A 10037-nucleotide genomic window follows, 5' to 3' on the forward strand; every position below is an offset into this window, starting at 1 on the left:
AGGGGGTCTGAGAGAAAGAGGGAGTAAAGACAGAAACCATAAGGGCTTGATCAAGCAACAAAAAGACATGCAATAAACTATTTGCAAGAAATATTTCAAATGAGTAAATAGTCTTACTATAAATAGTTCATTCAAGTTAATTTTTTAAAAATCTTTTAAAAAAAATTAGCCCTCTAAAATATGACTAAGGAATCATAAACTCTTTCTGTAGAGTGCCAGAGATTAAATATTTTAGCCGTTGATGGTCATACAGTCCTATCAAAACTACTTGCCCCTCCTGTTGTAGCAAGTAAAAAAATATAAGGAAATTAAGGAAATGAATGGGCCTGTTGTGTCTCAGTGAAACTTTATTAACAAAAATTGGCCTGTAGCCCACAGCTTGCCAACCCCTGCTATAATAAGGAAAAAGGGCAAAGAACAGTAACAAAAATTTTTAAATAAACTGGTCCCAAAAAGAGTAAACCACATTCAACCATACTAGTCATCAAAGAAATGCAAAGGAAAACAATGAAATCCTATTTTTCTTTACAACATTATGAGTAAAATACCACAATACATGGCTAGAAGGTGGAAGAGCATATTGACATAAATTTCACAAACTTTCTGAAAGTCAAATGCATATGCAAATATGTATAGAGAGACACACATACATTACAGACACACACACACACACACGCACATGGACATATATATAGAGACAGAGACAGAAAGAGATGGGAGGATGGGGGAACCATAGAATTAAAATTAGCAATTTTTACTAAGGATGTGTGGTGATTGGTTTGAATTTTAAAACTCTAATTAGTCCAAAAGCTATCTGTAGATGAATCCAGAATGAAACTACTTCTCAGTAGCCATAATGATTTACTTATGTACTTATACCCACTTTCCTAGCCCCATTATTTCTCTGAATGATAAGAAATGGTAAGAAGCAGGAAAAGTCATAACCTCTCTATCGGTTACAGTATTTCTTAATGGCAACCTGAGGTCTCCTACTCAATCTCCCTGTATCACATTCTTTCATCTCATGGATGGAACAAGTTTCTAGAGAAATAACATTAAGCAATAGCCAGACTTGTACTTCTAGCCGTAAGACTGTCTATCCCCTATGAGGGATCCTAATATCCCCATCTGTCTATTGGTCCATCAACTCTTGGCTAAAAATATTTCCCTAGCACTTTTGAACTGTAAACATAATAATTACAAAGATCTTTGGGTGCTGTATAAATGAAAACTTCACAAAAGGAAAGTAAACATTCCTCACTGTCAAATGTCACAGAGAAAAATTTAAAGTCAAACAGTCACCCATGATGCCAGAAGTTAGAGATAATTATAGTAGGTATTGTGAGGTATATTATCCCCACTATATACATATATATGGCTGTGTTTACCAAGCCAGGATCTGACAAACTATTTTTTAATGTGCTCTATTTCACTTAAAACAATGTAAATAATTTTAATATACATGAGCTCATTCACTTTTAACCACACTGCATTTTACTGGAATATATGCAGAACAATTATTTATGCTGCCTTCTGATGGACATTTAGATTGCAAAATTATTTTCACTGTCATACACTTTAACATGAACATTTTAGTCCACATATTTGAGTGAGCTTGCCCGGTTAGTCCCCTTAGGGAAAATTCCAAGAAATGCAATTTTTCATGTTGAAGAGTATTTAAATTTAATATTTTACATTATATTAATAAATTACCCTCTAGAAAAGTTGTAACAATTTACTCTCTCTTCCAGTGTCCAATATGAGCATGTTTAAATAAATTATGGTATTTCCACAGACTACAATCCTGTGTTGCAAAAATTAATGACATGGCAAACTATGCATAGGACTATATCAAGTAAAAGAAGGTACAGAATAAAGCAGATCACTGATATTTTCCTACAGACATTATATATGTGAAGGAACATATACACACATATATACAGCAGAAATTGTCACAACTGAGGGAAAGAACTAGAGTAAATCTCTGAAATTTTTTTAAAACTCTTTTATATTTGTTTAGTTTCCTAGAATTTCTGCATATTTCACTTGCAATCTGAAAAGCAATATGCTAAGAAAATATTGTAAATCTCAAAGCTGAAAAAACAAGTCTTCACATATTCTGCAGGTCATCTAATGTTAGACATACACTTGCATAACAGCAAACTCCTAGTGAGTGCTCCGATCTGCAGTGTTTAAACATACGGCACTGAAATACTTTTGCCCAACAAAGAACTTGTTTTAACTCATGAAAATCTTTATGCCTCATAGCAAAAAGGATAAAACCTTTCTCTTCTCCACTGAGAAAACAAATAGAAGGAACTGTGAGATCCCTGAAAACAGAAAACTATCTCTTCCAACAAGCTGTAAGTCCCTGGCTGCAGGCATTTTGGAAAGCATTTTGGAGCGGAACAAACCATTAATAAAGACTCAGTACTTACACTGACCTTTGAGCAATTCCAGATGTAGACATGGAGAATTTTCCACAAATAATAAAGAAGGGTCGGCTACAAGAGGTGACAGTCCTGAACAGGCTTGCAGGAGGTTAGAATTACACGGGACACTGAAAAGAGACTCAGCAGAAATGAAACAACGCACAAAGAATGCACATCCTTGACCAAACATAACCAGAGATTTATTCTCTCACAAGAATTTTCACCAGCTCCTTAGTGCAGAGGAAATATAGACTATATTATATTTTCTGGATATGATTAGTTTCATCAGTCTTTGTAATACACTTATTCTCCATGCTATGACTATGCTAACTTTTTATACAGAGTAACTCATTTAGTCCTCACTAAATCCAACCTGGTAGGCTGTTATTCACATTTTACAATTAGAAAAATGAGGCCTAGAAATTTAAGGAACTTGGCCAAAATCATGCTTCTCGAACAGAGGTCAGCCAGCTTTTCCTTAAAGGGCCAGAGAGTAAATACTGTGCTTGCCAGTCACAAGGTCTTGGTCACAGATACTCAACTCTGTTGCACTGTACAAAAACACATAGAAACAATATTTCAAGGAGTGAATGTGGCTATGTTACAGAAATGGGTGGTGGGTCCACTGGCTGTGGTTTACCTAGAATGTGGGAAAGCAAGATTCAAACTCAAGTCTATGTATTTAATAACTAAAGTGAAGTGAAGTCGCTCAGTCGTGTCCAACATTTTGCGACCCCATGGACTGTAGCCTACCATGCTCCTCCATCCATGGGATTTTCCAGGCAGGAGTATTGGAGTGGGTTGCCATTTCCTTCTCCAGAATAACTAACCTGCTATACAATAATATACTGCTATACAATAATATAGCAATAATTGATATAAATGTGGGTCCACTCCCATAGTGTAGGTTCACTCATTTTCCAATATTCATTTGCCTTTTTGTACAATGCTGTTCCAAAAAACCTGACCAGTTAGTAGGAATTGTCACTTATTGTGATTTGGTGAGTAGAAAGATTTGGATGCCCTGAGAGCATAAGTAAGATACGTAGCACCTACTTTGTAGTTAAACATGGATTTAACAACATTATATTAGGAGAGATGGGCAGATCTGAAACTTGGGCAGTACTCGCCTTCTAAAATGGAAAAATAGAAGGAGCTGACTCTGGGCCCTTTTTTAAATATGGCAATATTTAACAAATCTCTGTATTTTTTAATTTCAAACTTATTAGTGAATTTGTCTCATAAGTATATTAATATTGGGTAATATAGCTACATCCATTTTAAGGTGTTCAAAATCCAAAATTGTGAGAAAAGGTATTTCAATCACATTTAGTTTTTCTTGTGTTTATAATGTAGCAATGAAAATTAATCAACAGATTGAGTCAGTTGTTTGATTCTTTTAGATCTTCACCAGAATTTGAGAGCCACATTCATGAATACGGAATGATTAAAGATGATATAATATTCCTAAAATAATTGAGAAGTTATTTAGGAGAAACTTTGGGAAGGAGAATGAAAAGTCAGAAAATTTATGCTTCAGTCTTAACATTACTATGGGCCAGTCATTTGACCTTCAACCAACTCTTTCTAAATCTGAATCTTCTTTGGAAAAATAGTAGTCATATCATCTGTTATCATTTGAGGATCATTGTGAAAGTTATATGAAAAAAAATCAATAAAGTTATCTTATAAAACACGTATTCATTAAGGCAGTCTTATAAGACTTGCAATCTGTTTTTACAAAGAAAAAGTATTTAATTTTTTCCTTCTTTTACAGACCTGTAAATATCGATAACCTCAGATATGCAGATGACAACACCCTTATGGCAGAAACTAAAGAAGGACTAAAGAGCCTCTTGATGAAAGTGAAAGAGAAGAGTGAAAAAGTTGGCTTAAAGCTCAACATTCAGAAAATTAAGATCATGGCATCTGGTCCCATCACTTCATGGCAAATAGATGGGGAAACAATGGAAACAGTGACAGACTTTATTTTCTTGGGCTCCAAAATCACTGCAGATGGTGACTGCAGCCGTGAAATTAAAAGATGCTTGTTCCTTGGAAGAAAAGCTACAACAACCTAGACAGCATATTAAAAAGTAGAGACATTACTTTACCAACAAAGGTCCGTCTGGTCAAAGCTATGGTTTCTCCAGTAGCCATGTATGGATCTGAGAGTTGGACCATAAATAAAACTGAGCACTGAAGAATTGATGCTTTTTATAACTGTGGTGTTGTAGAAGACTCTTGACAGTCCCTTTGACTGCAAGGAGTTCAAGCTAGTCAATCCTAAAGGAAATCAGTCTGGAATATTCATTGGAAAGACTGATGCTGAAGGTGAAGCTCCAATACTTTGGCCACCTGATGCAAAGAACTGACTCATTTGAAAAGACCCTGATGCCGGTAAAGATTGAAGGCATGAGGAGAAGGGGACAACAGAGGATGAGATGGTTGGATGGCATCACCAACTTAATAGACATGAGTTTGAGTAAACTCCGGGAGTTGGTGATGTACAGGGAAGCCTGGAGTGCTGCAGTTCATGGGGTCACAAAGGGTCAGACACGACTGAGCGACTGAACTGAACTGAATCCCTTTTACCAGATACAGAAAGAAGAGACCCAGAGTTCAGAAATTTTGCCAGTCCATCATTGTGAGAAAGCAGAGTAAACCCATAATCCTATTACCATTTTATTTTTTAGGATCTTTAAAATTTTTTCCTTACCATTAGTAATCACTAACATCTAAGTATTAAATATATCAGATTCCTAAACATTTCCTTTAGAATTCTCAGTGACTAAAAAAACTAAACAATGATATTTATAGAACACAAGTTAGTTTAATAGGCAGTTTATACAAATCAAATGACTAAAATTTTGACTAAATTTCTAAGAAATATCATAAGAATACTGTAATATTGCATTATTTTTCATGATAGGTTGTGCTATTTTTCACAAATATTTGTAGTCCATCTCTTGGGAAGAATTATACTCTCCTACTCCACTGGTATTAGCCTTGGTCATATGAATTTTGTAAAGTGAAATGTACAAGTTGATATTTTAAAGGCCCTATATAGTTTACCAGGTTCTTGCAAATTGAAATTTTAAAGGCCACCAGAAATTTACCAGGTTCTTTTTTCTACTGTGCTGTAAGACCAGAATATTCCAGGTATGGGCTGCTCCATCATCCTGGGGTCCAGATGAAGACAACATAAAACACCACTGAAATCAATCCACAAGACCAAACAGAATGAGTGAGAAGTATTATTTTGTTCCTGTTAGTCACTGATATTTTAAGTCACTTGCTACCACAGGATTACCTAGGCTATCATAAATGACTAATTACAAGAATGCACAAGTCAAGTTATTCTACATACGTTGACAATTAGAATAATTAACATAAAGGTGGAGGCAGCATAAAATCTAATCGATTCAGAAAGAAACAAGCATTCCAATGTTCCTCTCGTGAACATAGCTACAACAGGATATAAAAAACAAGCTTTGCACTAAGTCACAGAGATGTTGTGCAGGATTCAGAATCCAAAGGATTTTTTTAAAGTTACTTTTAGGATAGAAAAACATAAATCCAGAGGATCACATTCAGAAACAATGTTGGCCATCATTTAGGGATTATCTATAATCCTAGAAAGTAAAGCTCTCATCATCTTTTTCTATAACCACTTTTTTCTGGTTCTATTTTTAACCAAGAAACTTCAAAATTATTTTCAAGGAGAAAAGAAATGATCTTCAAAATGCAATAGCAAAATTCAATAGATTTCCCAAATCCAAAGATTGATAATAAATATAACATTTTCACATCTAGAAGCTATCCTAAGATTACATAGGTCATATCAGGATTTGTTTGTAATTAACAGATAAATTGTGTCATTAGGTTTTTAAGCATAAAATCTCTAATATGTGGCTTAACACATAAAACATATGATTTCAGGGATAACGTTAGATAGGCCTTGCAATTTCAGGAAATTATCAACACAGTCTCAGGGATACCCTGCCCTCTACTGTCAGCATTATGTATAATTTTGTATGTTAAACTAAATTAGTTACATCACTTCATTTAAAATCCTAGTTTTTTCCCCCTCCACATATTGGTGTTTAAATACTGGGTTTCTATTCTATTAGTGGCTTTCTTAGAAAATGTAACAAGTTTCACTTAAAAAAAATAAGGTTCATCAATCTTCTTATGCTGCTCCCAAATAAAGGAACTCAGAATGCCTTAATGCTAATTAGTTATTTCCCAACCTAAAATTTCTTATTTTTCTGTACAAATTTCTCTTAGTTTTTACCTTATCAATTATAAAATATAATTATTTAATGTGATAAATTTGCTTAGAGTTATACAGATATTTTCTATTTTATTTGCTCACCAGTCCTTCCTACGTCTGAGTCCTTCCTTTGAACTCAGTTTATCTGTAGAGCAGGTCTGCTGGTATGAAAATCTCTCCATCTGTGTCTATAAAAATCATCAGTTTGTCCTTCTTTAAAGTTTCAGTGGTATACAATTCTAGATTCACAATTATCTCCCCTCACTATTTGAAGATAAGATTCTCCTGTCTTCTACCTTCTGATGGTGTTAATACCATTCAGCTCTGTACTTCACTGGGCTCTGGTTCTCTCTAGTCCCACTTAGTTTTCCAATGCGTGCTTAGTCACTCCACTTGTGTCCGATAAATGGTCCCAATAGCAAACTCCCAGTCTAGTCAAGTTCTTGTCAATGCCATTTGTGGAATTTTCCAGAGTTTGTTGAGAAATCTCACATTGTCGTTGGCGTCTTACTTTACCTATACCATAGGTTCCTCAATTTCATTTGGTTTCCCTGTATATCTGTCATTTCTTATGGTTTTCAGAATTTTCTTACCATGTGACCTCTAAAAGTTAGCTTAAAATATATATAGATTTGGTAGATATCATTTACTCATCTTCATTTATGTTAATGAGGAGAAAACATATTAACTCATCACCGTGTAGTATTTCACGTCATCCTGGTATTCTGGGTATGTACTGATGGTGTTCTTTACAGTGATATTCAGATTGTTTGAATTGCATACTTTGATTTCTCAGAAAAAGTGGAGTGCTCTACAATATATTATGTTTAGTAGCAAATCACATGTATATTCTCCTATCGATCCTAACATTAAATAGTATGTGAAAGTCACTTAGTTGTGTCCGACTCTTGGCAACCCCATGGACTGTATAGCCTGCCAGACTCCTCTGTCTATGGAATGCTCCAGGCCAGAATAGTGGAGTGAATAGCTGTTCCCTTCTCCAGGAGGGCTTTCCAACCCAGGAATGGAACTCAGGTCTCCTGAATTGTAGGCAGATTCTTTACCATCTGAGCCACCAGGGAAGCATGGTTTTAATATAAAAACATTAAATAGCAGTGAAATATATTTTTATTTTTAGACAAATAAATTTAAACAAAACATATTGGAAAGATCTTACATGTATTTTGGAATACATGTCCCACCTGATACTATAAAGGGTCTTAGAAGCTCTAACGTTGGCAGGCTTGCTGTCGGAGAGCTATCCCTGTTCTTTGAACACGCGAGATATTTTCAGAGTCTTTTAGATAATTCAAGAAATAAGTCTTAGAAAACACAACAAAGTGTCATTTTTTAAATTACTAAATATGGTACTACTCAAATAACATTATGCCACAAAGAATATACAAATAAAAAGGGTGCAATTTTACCACTACTCAGCATACCCCTCATTAATTCAACAAAACTTGTTTTCTAATTGTAAAGTACTTGGTGCTATATTAGGTGCAAATGATAGAGCAGTGAAAAGATAGACCTGGTCTGAGATCATAGACTAAAAACCTCTTGTGTGTTCATCCATGCTAAGTAGCTTCAGTCATGTCTGACTCTTTGTTACCCCATGGACTGTAAACCACCACGTTCCTCAGTCTGTGGGATTCTCCAGGCAAGAATACTGGAGTGGGTTGCCATGCCCTCCTTCAAGAGATCTTCCCAACGCAAGGCTCAAACCTGCATCTCTAATGCATTGGCAAGCAGGTTCTTCACCACAAGCACCATGTGGAAAGCTCAAAAAGCCTCTTACCAGAAACTAACAATGAAAAAAACCAACCTAGTGAAGTAGGATGAATGCTACACTAGGAAGAAAAGTACAGCAGACTAAATGAGAACATAACCTCACAAACATTTTGAAAAGATTCCTGTTCTTATGATTTGGCTTGAGATTATACACAGAAAAACCTTGATAAACACCTGTGTTACTTTTTTGCCCTGACAGTTGCATCATAACTCCTTTGTTCTCCCTGCATTATTTGAAATCTTAGATGGCCACTAAAAACAGTTCATAAAAGATTAAAACTTATTAAAAACATTAGTGATGATTTACAAACAAAGCTTGGTAAAGATAGTTGCAAGTCAATGCAATTTTGAAAGCGCACCTCCTGTGATGGATGAGTTTACTCAAAGTGAAGATTATTGGACATTTGGTGAATCATACAAATATATCTGGATTCTCCAAAATCAAAATGGAATAAGAGGAAAGCAACAAAAAATAGAGAGGAGATGATATATGAACCAAATATACTTTTAAAGGTATACTGTCCCAGTTTAAAAATTGATTTGGTATAACATGATCCTGCACAAATTTAAGGAGCATCACATGATAGACGGTTATATTGACTGGAGACTCATTAAAATAGAGGTTCTATTTTAAGTACAACTACACAATAAGCATCATCTTGAAATGAAGTAAAATGACTCATTTTCTTCTTTGTAGTCTCTTAACACAAGGAGGTTAAGATAACAAGGAGTTGTACATATAAATACTTTAAGAGGTATATAGTTGGAGTGATGTGTCTAGGAGTTCAGCAAGTCAAAGTAAAAATACAGCTCACCTTCCTGGCATGTAAGATTTACTTAATTGTATATAATGGAACATTTAGACAAATTATATAGAAAAACACATTTGTATAAAAGTGTGTGACTAGATATATGATTACATGATTCACTTGTGTTTGTGGTTGTGCATATCTGATTGTAGTCTAATCTTGGAGTTACTTGATCATAGCCTATTTGGGTATATTTCAAGACATCTGAAACAATTGTTACTAGAAGGAACCCTCAGCCAGACACAGAAGGCCTGGCTTTGATGATACCTCTTACACTGAGTCCATGCCTGTGGGTGAGGCTTCGACTTTCTGGGTTTTTAATAACAGTGTCCAGATTCCTAAAATGGGATGTCTGAGGCTCTTCATATCCTCACATACTGTGTTTCTGTGTGGTTCCTGTTGATATTTATTGAGTCTCAGGTGCACAGGAAGCGACTTCCCTGGTGGTGGGGTGGATAGGAATCGGCCTGCCAATGCAGGGGGAAAGTGAAAGTGAAAGTCACTCAGTCAGTCTGTCTCTTTGTGACCCCATGGACTATATAGAGTCCATGGAATTCTCCAGGCCAGAATACTGGAGTGGGTAGCCTTTCCCTTCTCCAGGGGATCTTCCCAACCCAGGAATCAAACCCAGGTCTCCCGCATTGCAGGCGGATTCTTTGCTAGCTGAGCCACAAGGGAAGCCCCCGATGCAGGGGACGTGGGTTCAGTCCCTGTCTGGGAAGATTCCAC

General features: G+C 35.7%; 1 protein-coding gene across 3 annotated transcripts in view; it reads right to left on the reverse strand.

The window, feature by feature from the left end:
* The window catches only part of LOC122687327, a 716827-nt gene extending 714255 nt beyond the window's left edge, over nucleotides 1–2572 (reverse strand). For all 3 annotated transcript variants that reach the window (XR_006339104.1, XR_006339111.1, XM_043892694.1), the window contains exon 1: nucleotides 2445–2572. The gene's annotated coding sequence lies outside the window, so the exon portion shown is untranslated. The remainder of the gene's footprint in view (nucleotides 1–2444) is intronic.
* Nucleotides 2573–10037: the final 7465 nt, after the last annotated feature.

Source organism: Cervus elaphus, chromosome 31 (assembly GCF_910594005.1).
Source record: "Cervus elaphus chromosome 31, mCerEla1.1, whole genome shotgun sequence".
Classification (NCBI taxonomy): Eukaryota; Metazoa; Chordata; class Mammalia; order Artiodactyla; family Cervidae; genus Cervus; species Cervus elaphus.